A 14141-nucleotide genomic window follows, 5' to 3' on the forward strand; every position below is an offset into this window, starting at 1 on the left:
ATCATAAACATTATAGTGTTATAAAGTATATGCTGTAGTATATATACTATAGACAAATTATAGTATATTATAATATAGTATATAGTGCTATAGATTATACAAAATAGGGGAGAATATATTATAGTAGAATATCAAGAAAGTGGTGTTCCAACCAAAATTCCAGTAATATCCCTTTGGAAAACATTGAACTAAAGAATATGGGTATTTCCAACCCAGGGAGTTAAACAGAGTGTTTATTAATTAAGCTAAAGTTGCAAGTAAGACTAAATTTATTTACCTGTACTCTCTTCTTTATCAAAAATGTCTTATTTCTTTTATGTTAATACCATGTAGTGTGTTAAATTTAATTAAGGGAAGAGGCCATTAGACTGAGGTGGCTCTGATGCTGTAGCAGTCCACGTAGGCAGATCAAAATCTAAACTGTAAATGCCTCAAAGTTTTGCAGTTGAAACCTAAGGACGACCAGTCACAACCAGGCATTAAGCTGTAGCCAATCAGCACTTCCTTTGCTTCTCCCTTTTCTCTGAAAGTTTCTCCCTACACCCCTGGTGGTGCAACGTTCTTAACCACTTCAGGTTTGTTGTTGCCTGCCTGATTCAAATAAACTATTGCTCAGATAAACTCTTGAAATGTTTAATGAGCCTCAGTTATAATGCTACTTGTTTTATCCACCTGAAATGTGAAACTTATATCTGTATAGATGTCAAGATTTGTAATAATTGTGGAAAGTAAAAGCATGACTTGCCTCAGTGATGGCTATTGTTAATTGTATGATTGTTGTTAATCAGTTGTTATTAACATTGTTTTACTCTTCTGATGAAACTAAACTTGAAATGCATTTACTGAAGTAGCTTCAATTTTTTTTCCAGGCAAAAGCTACATTCATTGTTTTACCACCAGACAGTATAATTTCTAGTGTTAGAAACATCAGCTGTATGACTTACCTCTGCAATTTTTAAAATTTTATTTATAAAAATATAAGTGTTTGGGACAGACTTACTCATAAAGCAGAACTTTGTTTTTAGTTTATTATCCTGTCATTCCTCTGACACTTTCTTGGTCTCAGTTGCCGTCAAGGACCTGTGCTCTACTTTTGCCTCTGTCAACAGACAGAAGCAACAGTGAGAGAGGAGAGACAATAGTTTTTCCCCCTTGCCCTGCTAGCTTGTAATCATTTGAAAGTCCTCTGTGAAGAAACACTTACCCCTTAGTGCACTCCCCCATTTCCTTTAAAGAAACCTTGGTGAGCAGGACTCAGTGGTGAATGTTGGCAAATGTGTATCCTGAGACTCAGTTGCTATGCATCATTCTCTGTCTAGCATTGTTAACCAAAACAGCAGCATTTCATACACATGCTCATACACACACACAACTTGCCTCTGACCCTCAAGTCTATTCCACATCCTCCTGTGTGTCCCCCATACTACCCTGTGGATGTTGCTACATAATTCTAATTGTCCTGCCTGTGCTGTTGTCTACTTGGCTCTTCCTCTCTAGTTTGTGTCTTTTAGTCATCTTCAAATTACCAGAGCTAAGCATGTGACCTGAAAAACAGTACCAATAAATAGGACTATAAAAGCTCAGCATCTGACTAGTAGTCCTGAAGTTCTGCTTCTCTCTTGTTTTTCTTTTTTTAAAAATTCTGTCTCTAACTCTTGCATCTTGGTGCTTTCTGGAATTACATTAGAATCACAATATCCCTATTTAGCTCTGATTTTGATTTCTATTCCTCTCAACTGCCTCTAACTCACCTCCACAAAGTCAATGTGTTGTGAGGATGTTATCCCCTTAGTAATCTATTTGTCCTAAATCTTTGGAAACTTATTCTAACCTTATTTGAAATCTGACTTCATTACAGTTTAATTACAGCTTAATTACTTAATTACAACTTAAATATAATTTCATAAAATACAAACTGATTCCCTGCCTAAAAGCAGCTCATAGTCTAATTTTAGATCCAAGGTTATATAAGCAGCAAAATGCAGTTATGGATTTTATTTTAAATGCCATGTGTGGATATTGGAATGCCAAATATTAGACAGTACTAGAAATCAACTTTCATATTTGGTGAGGAGTCCCCAAATGCAGAAAGATGGATCCTTATCTTCCCCCATATGACCCTTGTTCTAAGTGCCTTTTGTTCTATGTATTCTGATAAGAGATTAATTTGCAACCAGTTATTTTGAATAGGATTTTATATGTTTTAGTTAAACATAAGGCTTTTGGTCTGACACTACTACAACTTTTATTATTAATTGTTAAGCTCTAAAGTATCAAAGCAAAAGAAAACATTTTAAATGTCAGTTCTGAAATGTATGTGATCAAAGAGTAAAGATCCTTAAACTAAGTATATCTATTTTGTGGAAAACTCATTGCTACATTTTTCTCCTTTCATTACAGATAAGTGAAAACATTATCACATGCATTTTTGTATTTGCATTTAAGAACCACTGATCACCTGCTGATAAAGCTTTTCACTCTTTCTATCATCTCACTTCTTCCTTTAGGAAGAGCAGACCTCTTGGTAGAGTAAGCATTTAGAATGAAAGCAAATAGGCTTTACGACAAACCATAAATTGTGAGTCATAGTTCTCTCTGAAAGTCATTACTTCACTGTTCACTGGTGTTCAATTCCCAGGAGATGGATTCTCTACCTTTCCTTAGATCTTAGCACATAGCAATTGCTTGCAAGTGAATCTGGTGGACTTAGCCAAGGTCACATGATTGTATACTAGCTAAAAACTGAGAGTAATAGAAAGTGAGTACCTGCCTTGTTCAGCTTTTACAGTGTGGGTAAAATTCAGAATAGTGTTTACTTTGGCAACACATACACTAAAGTTGGAAGGAGTATGGCCCCGGTGCAAGGATGACATGCAGATTCATTAAGTGTTCCATATTTTTAAAGGAAAAAAATGATAAATTGAAAACAAGAAATGAGGATTTGACTAAGCTGTCCTTAGAATGGTAAATTTCACCCTAGCTATTGAGTTCATATAATTGACCTAAACTGATACTCCCTAGTGTAAAATATGTCTAAGATTTAAAAAGTGGACTTAAAATTAAGCTAATTTGTAGATAGGTCTAGATGAAATAAAAATGAAGATACTTTAAAAAAAATGCAGAATACCCAGAATAGAAAGCAGGTTCAGAAGACCAAAGTATAATCACTACAGTACAGGCCTAATGTCTCCACTGATGAATGGGTGTAAACGATGAATGTGGTCCACTAGCAGAAGGCTCCTAGGAAAGGCACAGTACAAGTCTTTATATCAGATTTGTCTCTGAAATATCATTAGGCCAGGATTCTTTAATAGAGAATTCAATTAACTCATCTTCTCTGGGACCCTTTAACTTTCTACCAATTTGATATAGAAAGGCGGCATTTTTATTGAAATGACACTACTCCTATTTTTGACCCCATTTCATCAGTTTTATTACATATATCCCCCTTTCATGGAACATGAGGTAAGGAAGAGATGGTGCTTCACCACTTAAAACATCATGCCCTTCTTCAACATGGGCATTTATGAAAACCCCACAGCTAACATAATCTTCAATGTTGAAAGACTGAAAGCTTTCACCCTAAGATCAGGGATGAGACAAGATACCTGTTTGAAGTTACTGGATGATTTAGCCAGAGCGATTAGATAAGAAAAATCAATAAAAGTCATCCAAATTGAGAAGGAAGAAGTAATACTGACTCTATTCACAAATGACATGATCCTATACATAGAAAATCCCAAGGAATCTACAAGGAAACTACCAAAGATAGTAAAAGAATTCAGCAAAGTTGCAGAGTACAATATCAACACATAAAAATCAGATGTGTTTCTCTATACTAACAATGAACAATCCATAAAGAAAAGTAAGGAAGCATTTCCAATTATAATAGCATCTAAAAGAATAAAATACCTGGTAACGAATTTAACCAAGGAAGTGAAATACTTGTACACTGAAATCTATAAAACATTGCAGAAAGAGAGAGAACCCAAATGAATGGAAAGTTATCCCGTGTTTCTAAATTGTTAAGCTGTTAATGCCCAAAGTGATCTACAGATTCAATATAATCCCTATCAAAATTCCAACTGCCTTTTCTGCAGAAAATAAAAATCCATTCCTCAAATTCCTATCAAATTGCAGTATGAATAACCAAAACAATCTTGAAAAAAGAAGAATGAAGATGGAGGGCTCACACTTTTTTATCTCAAAACTTAGTATAAGGCTGCAGTAACCAAAACAGTATAGTATTGGCATAAGGACAGACATGTAGACCAGCATAATAGAATGAAGTGTCCAGCAATAAACCCACACATTTATGGCCAACTGATTTTTATAAAAGATGAATATTTATATTTTTAATTTAAAAACATAAAATTTACAATCTTAACCATTTTAACTGTTCAGTACAGTTAAGCATATTCACATTGTTCTGAGATTTCCAGAACTTAAAAAAAAGTCTTATACAATTGAAACCGTATATTCCTTAAACAATTCCCCATTCCTGCCAGAACGGTAACCACTATTCTACTTTCTGTTTCTATGAATTTGACTACTTTAGATATTTCTATAAGTGGAATCATACAGTATTTGTCATTCTATGACTGGCTTATTTCACTTAGCATAATTTCCTCAAGGTTTATCCATGTTGTAGCATGTGACAGGATTTCCTTTTTAAAACTGAATAATATTCTATTGTATGTATATACCACATTTTATTTATTCATTTATCTTTCCAAGGATATTGGGTTTCTTCCACCACTTGGCTATTGATGCTAATATTGATGAAATACAAGTATTTCACTTCCTTGGTTAAATTCATTCACTATTCACTATTCACCAGGTGTGCAAATATCTCTTCAAGAGCCTGCTTTCAATTCTTCTGGATATATATCCAGAAGTGGAATTGTTGGATAATATAGTAGTTCTATTTTTAATTTTTTGAGGACCTCCATATTATTTAGATCCATTTCTGGCATCTGCACTCTTGTTAAAACTGAACTTATTAATGATTACCTATCAAAGAACTTACCATGATAAGTTACTTACCCTAACAGAAGTTGCTCCAGAAGGCAGTTCAGTTTGGAATAAAAGCCGTTGGTGGCTTCTGCCTTTAGGCTTCTCTCTGATATCACTATTTAGGAGGTACTGGCAGTTATATTTATGATAGCTAATGAGTATCTGGAGAACACCAACTTCAAACCATGTTCAGAGCCAGTCATAGAGAATCCTAGTGAGAGACTTTGTTCCCAGAAAGTTAATTCATTTTTACCCATTTTAGTCGATTTTCTTTTCTTTCGGAGGATCCCCTCCAAAATTCAGTAATCTGAGCTTTGAGAAAACTAAGTAAGTGCCTTCTGGTTTGCAGCGAGTTAGCACTGTTACTCCTTCTGCCAGGAGCAGTCTGCCGAAAGAAGCCCCATCCCATATTCTTGATCTCAGCATATTGCTTATTTCTTTCATAGGACTTGAAACAAATTTTAGTCATTTTGTTTCGGTGTTTACTTGATTTCATCGGTCGGGTCCAATAGAAAGTCAGTTCTTTGGGGACACGTGCTATTTCTGCCTTGCTCATTGGCAAACCACCTGTCACGCAGCAGGCGTGCCATGCACACTTACTATGTAAGAATTTTACCTTTCTGACAGCTAGAGGACAGCAACAAGAAGGAAAAATCTGCAACCCAAACTGCAAGTGTTTTTAAAATTATCCAGTGCAGCAGAGAAATTTGACAAGAGAAGGAAAAAAGCGACCACGAAGGGACTTGAACCCTCAATCTTCTGATCCGGAATCAGACGCCTTATCCATTAGGCCACGCGGCCAACCGCCAAAACAGCGTTTTTAACGTAATATACAAAGAGTATCTAGAGATGTGAAGGCGGAGCCTATCCTACCGCGGATCTGAAGATCCTTTTACTGAAGTATTCCTTGTTTGGGATGAAATTCACCAACAGTTAAAACTACTTGCAACACTGTAAAATTTGCAAAACCTAGTACATAGATGTCAGGAACTATTAGATTGTTCCTCAAAGTGAATCCTGTAGTCTTTGATTAATGACTGGGGACGGGGTAGGGAGGAACACTGAGTCCAGGGCTGATGCAACCCTCATGGAAAACAGCAAAGACGGGGAGAGAGCGTGATACCAGGGTGGGAGTCTGAGAGAAAGGTCGCCAGTCCTGGAGGAAGAGGGTGATGACCTTGAAGCGTGTAGAAGGTACTGCTGTAAATGCAAGGTTCTCTTAAGCCTGGAAAAAAGGAAGTTATTCAGTTCATATACACTGTAGGTTTGAAAAGAGTGGAGTGAATGGATGCTGTCATGGAGCTTGGTAACTTCTACACTTGACTTGGAGATTTCCCAAGTTTGACTTGATCTTGACAAGATGTCCACTGGTTCATGTGTTGGTTAATCCACGGAGCAGTAGTGTCACTTTTTTTTTTTTTTAAAGAACCACACCAAAAGTGTGAGTGGAATAGGAAAGACTTGAAACGTTCAGCCCTAGAAGTAAAGCACTTACACCTGCCTATCCATTCACTTAATGGTTTTGGTCCCTTGAAAATGACGCGTTATTTGAAACAAAACCACATGAAAGCAAAACTTCTCCCTTTCTGCAGCTTACACTCACCCACAAAGGGAGTCTTTCCCACCAACGCCTTCCATTTCTCCCACTGTTTCTGACAGGGAAAAATTTACAAGGGCAGCGGTCTAGTCCAGGCGGCTTCCTTCTGTCTCTCCTCAACACAAACAGAAACAAAACACTCCCTTGATTTCCAGCTCTGCCGAGCACCCATTCCCTAGGTTCACTCCCTAAGCTCCCGCCGCCTTGCCTATTCGCTTGCTGTGCACATAGGAATGTTACAGATACCGAAGCAGAAAGATATATATTGCTCCCTTTGCCTTTGTTCGGGGCTCAGACTTTTGGGAGATTACTCCCCTCTGAGCCCGCCGGTATGAAATAAAGCCTCAACACTCCAAGACCTTTGAGTGCTGCTTGGTTCTTCCGTCAGTGATCCAGTCCAGGCTTTCCAGTATTTTCCGTAACTTTTGGGTCCCTGACCAGGAAACCCAACCGCACTGGCCTTTTGTTGCCACTGGTTTGGGGCAACAGCGGGGCGGTGACGGAAGAGAAGATCACAACGGAGAAGGCACGCCCTGCCTGACCTTTCGGTAGTCTCCCACCTGGTCTCCCTGGACCAGTCCCGCTCCGCTGTTCCTGCCGGACTCAAGGAGGCTTGGCAGGTGAGGAACTGGTTCCGCCTTCGAATCCGGTAAGGCCCTGGGGCCGCTGACCCAGCCAGTCCCACCCTTTGGGGTGGAAGGGGAGCCTGATCACCTCCCGGAGACTTATTAGAGGTCTCACAGGTAGACATTCCCAAGGGGGGGAATGTTTAAACTCTGGTCTGAGTGTGTGAGTGAGTGTGCAGGGTGGCTGAAGCCATTCAGTCTGCACAGAATCTGTGATTTCACCGCCTGTGCTACGGAATCAAAGTGGGCCCTTCGCCTCATTCGCAGTCAGCTGCCACGACATAACAGTGACTCAGCTTCGGCTGACCTGGCCCAGGACTTATACGGGTGCACCTTAGTCAAGGCTGACCAAAGTCTCTGCGAGGAGCGTGAACGGACGGGCATCTGACTGGTCTTCTCTCGAGAGGACGCACCCCTCCCTTGTCTGTTGTCATAGCACCGTTACACGGACACATCATGGGGTCAGGGCACAGTAAACCCACAGTCCTTGACACTATGATCAAGAATTTCAGGAACGAATTCTCAGAAGACTACAGAGTGAAATTAAGTCCTGACAGGTTGAAAGCCCTGTGTGAATCTGAATGGCCCACCTTCAGTGTAGGGTGGCCTCCAGAAGGGTCTCTAGATGTCCCAACAGTCTGCCAGGTCTGGCGGGTCATCGCTGGAGATCCAGGTCATCCTAATCAGTTCCCATACGCTGACTCATGGTTAGGAATTGCCCAGACTCTTCCCCCTTGGGTGCGATTTGCTTGCAACAGGCAGGGACAGGGTAGGGTCTTAGATGCCTCAACAAAGAAGCCTGCAAAGAATCAACAGAACCCTGGGCCTCCATAAATTCTTGCTGGTAACCCAGAGGAAGAGGTAGTATTGCCCCCACCTTATGTGGCCCCAAGGCTGTCAGCACCCAGCCCGCCGCTGTTGGCCTCCCTGCCATCTCCAGAACCAGCAGATCCACTCTTTCCTGGACCAGCAGCCAGACTGTACCCTCAGCCAGGAGCAGGTGCTTTTCAGATGCTGGTGCAAGAGACACAGGAGCCTGAGAGGCTTGATGAAGACAGGACCATCCAGCCCGGCTGGTCCACGTTTTACTGTCAACCCTTCTCCACGACTAACCTCAATTAAAAACACAACACCTCATCGGAAAAGCCACAAGTCCTGGTTGGTCTCATGAAATCCCTCTTCCAAACCCATCGACTAACCTGGAAAGACTTCCAACAGCTTCTATACACCCTGTTCACAATGGAAGAGAGGAGGCAGCTGGGGTCCTTGATTGGGGTACATGGGCTGAAATCGCTGTCCCCGAGGAGCACCCCGAGTGGGACTTCACCACCCCTGAGTAACAGCACCAGATTTACCAATATCAGGACGCCCTCCTCCAGGGGATCAAAGTCTGGTCCAAAAAGCCTATGAACATGACCAAAGTATCTTTAGTCACTCAACAACCAGGAGAGTCTCCTGAGGATTACTATGAAGTACAGTTGTGAAGCTTATCATATCTACACCCCCTTTAATCCTGAGTTACCAGGGAGCCAACAGATGTTAAACACCTTATTCATAGCTCAAGCTATCCCAGACATCAGACAAAGGCTCCAAAAACTTGAAGGCCTTGACAGGATAAATATCACTCAACTGATTAAAATTGCCCACAAAGTATATCTAAACAGAGAAGTTCAGGGTGACAGAGAGGCTGAAAGAAAAATGAAGAAAAGGTCCTGGCAGCTGCCCTAAAAGAAAGAGAGATGACCAAAAGGCAGAGAAAAGCAGGCCACCAAGAAGGGGAAGCCTAGTACACCCTTAGCCAGGGTGTGCTTACTATAAAGAGAAGGGGCACTGGAAGAACAAATGCCCCATTGGAGGCAAAGCCCCAAAGCCCAGTCACTGCCAGGAGAAGCCTCACAGAGAAAGGCTCATTAGTCAGGCAAGAACAGACTCAGATTGACAAGGACCTGGCTCTCTCATGCTCAGCCCCCATGAGCCCATGGTAAAAATGCAAGTGGGGGAACAACAGATGACTTTTATCATTGACACAGGGGCAGAACACTCTGTGGTCACACCTCCCTGTGGTCACCTCTTCAGTAAAAAGACTGCAACTATTCTTGGAGCCACTGGAACATAGGAGTCCAGCAACACTTTTGCCAAGCCCGTCAATGTGAACTTGGAAGCCACAAAGCCTGACTTAAGTTTATCTACCTGCCCAAGTGCCCTGATCCCCTCCTCAGCCGAGATATACTCTCAAAGTTTGGAGCCCAATTAACTTTTGAACCAAGTGGATGCACCACCCTCAAACTAAACCCAGGCCAAGAAGAGTCAGGGTCCCTCATACTGGCAATAACTGCACCTAGGGAAGAGGAGAGGAGACTATGATGTTCCCTCTCAAGTAGCCCACCTGAATTCAGAGTTGCCTTCCCCTCAGTATGAGCTGAAGGCAACCCACCTGGACTTGCTCATAACCAAGCCCCTGTCACTGTAAAATTGACTCCGGGGGCCCAGCCACAAAGAAGGTGGCAGTAACCCCTCTCACAAGAGGTGAGAGTGGGCATCCAGGAACACCTGATCAGACTCAAAGAGTTAGGCATTCTGACCGAGTGTCAGTAGCCCTGGAACATCCAGCTTCTACAAGTCAAAAGCCAGGAGGAGGGTACTGGCCTGTTCAAGACCTGTGAGCCATTATCAGAGTGACTGTTTCTTTACACCCAGTGGTCCCAAATCTCTACACCCTTCTCAGCCAGATTCCAGGGTCTGCCAAATGTTTCACTTGTTTAGACTTAAAAGATGCCTTTTTCTGCCTCCGGCTGACCTCCCAAAGCCAGCTCTTGTTTGCCTTCAAATTGACTGAACCGGATATGGTGGCAGATGCGGTTAACATGGATGCAGCTTCTTCAAAGGTTCAAGACTCACCCACTCTCTTTGAAGAGACACTGGCCACAGACCTTGCCAGCTTTCCAAGGGAAGCCATGTGCTGCACCCTCCTGCAGTACGTAGATGATCTCTTCCTTGCCAGTGACACCAAGGAAAATTGTGGAAAAGGCACAAAGACCCTCCTGCAACTCCTGTCATTCTCAGGATACCAAGCCTCATTTAAAAAGGGCACAAATCTGCCAGCAGCAAGTCCAGTACTTGGGCTTCCTCTTCACCTAGGGAAAAAGGGCACTAGGGCTGAAGATAAAAAAGGTCATTAACTCCTTAGCCCAACTCCAGACGAAGAAAGGCATATGAAAGTTCCTGGGGGCTGCTGGGTTCTGCAAAATCTGGATTCCTGGATTCTCAGCAATGGCAAAACCCCTCTACAGTCTCCTGGGGGGGGCCATACCAAAAACCCCCTGTCTAGACAGAAGAGGCAACAGCCACCTTCCTGGAAATAAAGGCTGCTTCAGAACAGGCACCAGCCCTAGGCCTGGTAGATACAAAAAAGCCCTTCGGTATCTTCATACATGAAAAAAAAGTAGCCTTGAAGTTCTCACATAAACTGTTAGGACCTGGCAGTGGCTGGTTGCGTAGCTGTCAGAAAAAGAGCCTAAACCCAGTTGAGGCAGGATGGCCACCCTGCCTCAGGACACTGGTAGCCATAGTTCTATTCATTTAAAAAAGCAGATAAACTTACTCTGGGACAAAAAGTAAATGCCAAGGTCCCCCATACTGTTGTGTCCCTCTTAAACACAGGGACACTGATTCCTCTCCACCTCTCAGCTTGCACAATACTAAAACTTCTTAAGGCTGCCTGGCTCCAAAAAAAAAAGTAGCAATTCTGCATTGCAAAAAATACCAAAAGGAAAACTACCCTATAACACAGGGCAACCAGCTGGCAGATAAGAAAGCTAAAATAGCAGCCAATAAAAACAGATAAAGCTCCTTTCCTCACCATGGCTCTAATGCCCCCAGTGGAGGCCCCTCCAACCAAGTACAGTGTAAAAGAGAAGGACTGGGCAATGGCTGAAGGAGCCACCCTAACTAAAAAAAAAAACAATAATGTGTGCTGCCTGACAGACACATCTTTTTCCCACGGGCAACCAGAAGGCATCTAGTCAGCAAATACCATCAGCTCACCCAACCTAAGAAAAACTGTGCTAGAAGCCCTCCTCAAAAAGTGATACTAACCTGCCTTTGTAGCAGATGCACTACAGATTTTTTATTATTATTATTTATTTATTTAAAAAAATTTTTTGAAGAACATTATGTTTACTAGGCTCTCCCCTACCCCAAGTTCCCCCCACAAACCCCATTACAGTCACTGTCCATCAGCATAGCAAGATGTAGAATCACTACTTGTCTTCTTTGTGTTGCAAAGCCCTCCCCTTTCCCCCACCCCCCACATTATACATGCTAATCATAATACTCTCTTTCTTCTTCCCGCCCTTATCTCTTCCTACCTTCCCATTCTCCCCAGTCTCTTTCCCTTTGGTAACTGTTAGTCCATTCTTGGGTTCTGTGATTCTGCTGCTGTTTTGTTCCTTCCGTTTTTCTTTTGTTCTTATGCTCCACAGATGAGTGAAATCATTTGGTATTTGTTTTTCTCCACTTGGCTTATTTCACTGAGCATAATACCCTCTAGCTCCATCCATGTTGTTGCAAATGGTAGGATTTGTTTTCTTCTTATGGCTGAATAATATTCCATTGTTTATATGTACCACATCTTCTTTATCCATTCATCTACTGATGGACACTTAGGTTGCTTCCATTTCTTGGCTATTGTAAATAGTGCTGCGATAAACATAGGGTGCACTACAGATTTTAACTAAATCTCTCAACATTACCTGGAAACTCCATACTGCATACAGGCCACAAAGTTCAGAGAAAGTGGAGTGAATAAATCGCATCCTTAAAAGAACCCTAGCTAAGTTTTGCCAAGAAACTGGCCTCCCATGGCCAGACCTACCACCACTGGCTGTCCTGCATATCGCTGTACACCTGGGACTCAAGGCTTTTTCCCTTTTGAATTAGTGTATGGACACCCTCCCCCATGTCTAGGAATCCTCCCAGGGAACCTACACCAGATAGGAAATAAGAGAGTAAGAGAATAGCTCCAAGTCTTAAGAGCCACCCTAAATAAGCTGCAGCAATGAGCACAGAAAGAGCCCTGATCTCCTTAGGGACCCCAGTACATTCTTTCCAGGCTGGAGACTCAGTCTGAGTCAAAAATTGAAAAAGGGACCCCCTCAAACCTCAGTTGACTGAGCCCCACATTATTTTCTAACCACTCCTACTGCCCTCAAAGTTACAGGCAACACTCCGTGGGTCCATCATTCCAGAGTGAAAAGAGCCCATACTCCAGAAAAAGAAATATGCCAAGAGAAAGCCCAGCCAGACCTCCAGATCCTCTCCACCTCTGCATCTGACGATTACCCTCTGACTAATGAACACCTGCACACCATGGATCCTGGTCCTCGCCAGAATGGAATCTCTCATCCTGAGCATTAAACTTTCTGCTGCTGCCCCCTCTGACTAAACTGTTCCTCAAAAAGTTGCCCTTTCTATTGTCTATTGGGTAATTGTTAAGTTGTTTTGCTGTGCTTACCTGTCTCTCCTAGCTGAACTCAAGTCTCAGCCTGCATTTCCAAAGTACCTCTCTATAATGTTTAACTATACAAAAGTTAAAAAGTGCATAGTGGGCCTGAAGGGAGCTACTCCTTTCCCCCAGTGAGATTTCCCAGGTGAAATGGCTGCCCCTTTGCTGATCCTTGCCCTAGTTGGGCTCAGTGTAGCTGGATCAGCTGCAGTAGGCACAGCGGTCCTAATAACGGGAGACTTAGGGCTTGCTGCCCTAACAGAGGAAGTTGATCAAGATTTAGAGCAGCTTGAAACCACCATGATTCAGCTGCAAGATGAAATTGATCCACTGGCTGAAGTGGTGTTGCAAAATCATAGAGGACTGGACCTTCTGTTCATGTCCCAGGGAGGCTTATGTGTAGCCCTTGGAGAAGATTGTTGTTTTTATGCAAATCGGTCTGGCATAGTTAGAAGCTCTCTAGCCAAAGTAAAAGAAAACATCCAGTGTAGGAATAACATGTTAGAAAACAAAAAATCTTGGTTCCAGGGATGTTTTGAAAGGAATCCATGGCTAACAACTTTACTAACTGGCCTTGCTGGGGCAGTGGTTTTGATGTTCTTTGGACTATTAGTGGAACCCTGTATATTTAACTGGCTCATTAACTTTATCAAGGAATGCATTTTGTCCATACAGCTCATGTATATGCAGAGCCATTATGAACCTGTCATAAACCAGGGAGATGATGCCCCCTAAAACAAAGTGTTTGAAGGGGCATCAGAAGGGGGAGTGATAGGGAAAAATTTACAAGGACAGCAGTCTAGTCCAGGTGGCTCCCTTCTGTCTCTCTCTCTCCTCAACACAAAACAACAAAAACATTCCCTTGATTTCCCACCCTGCTGAGCACCCACTCCCTAGGTTCACTCCCTAAACTCCCTCCCCTTTGCCTGCTCACTTGCTGTGCAGGTAGGAATGTTACAGATACAGAAACAGAAAGATATATATTGCTTCCTCTGCCTTTGTTCAGGGCTCAGACTTTTTGGGAGATTAATCCCCTCTGAGCCCACCGTTGTGAAATAAAGACTCAACACTCCAAGACCTTTGAGTGCCGCTTAGTTCTTCCGTCAGTGATCCAGTCCAGGCTTTCCAATATTTTCCATAACATTCCCTCCTGCAGTAACTTCTCTTGTGGTTAAAGGAAAACAAATTATTGTGGAATCCTCCAGTCAACACTTTTGGAGTGCCTTCTGTAGACTTTGACATCTAGCTTGGGGCTGGAATCTAGGACATCAATGAAGGAGAAACAAAGGGTTGGAGGGTGTCCAGAATAAGCACAGATTTGGAGTAATAACACATGTGCTTCTCCTTTATTCCAATCCAAGATTATACAAACAGTTACAGAGCACAAAAAGGGACAAAA

The 14141-nt window shown here is 42.3% G+C and overlaps 1 non-coding gene and 1 pseudogene across 1 annotated transcript; one reads left to right on the plus strand and one right to left on the minus strand.

Moving 5' to 3' along the window:
• The first annotated feature begins 2808 nt into the window (after positions 1–2808).
• On the plus strand, positions 2809–2901 carry LOC118924168 (U6 spliceosomal RNA; annotated as a pseudogene).
• A 2843-nt stretch (positions 2902–5744) lies between these two features.
• TRNAR-CCG (transfer RNA arginine (anticodon CCG)) lies at positions 5745–5817 on the minus strand. Its single transcript has one exon. It is a non-coding gene; the product is annotated as a tRNA-Arg (tRNA).
• Positions 5818–14141: the final 8324 nt, after the last annotated feature.

This window comes from Manis pentadactyla, chromosome 16 (assembly GCF_030020395.1).
Source record: "Manis pentadactyla isolate mManPen7 chromosome 16, mManPen7.hap1, whole genome shotgun sequence".
In the NCBI taxonomy this organism is placed as follows: domain Eukaryota; kingdom Metazoa; phylum Chordata; class Mammalia; order Pholidota; family Manidae; genus Manis; species Manis pentadactyla.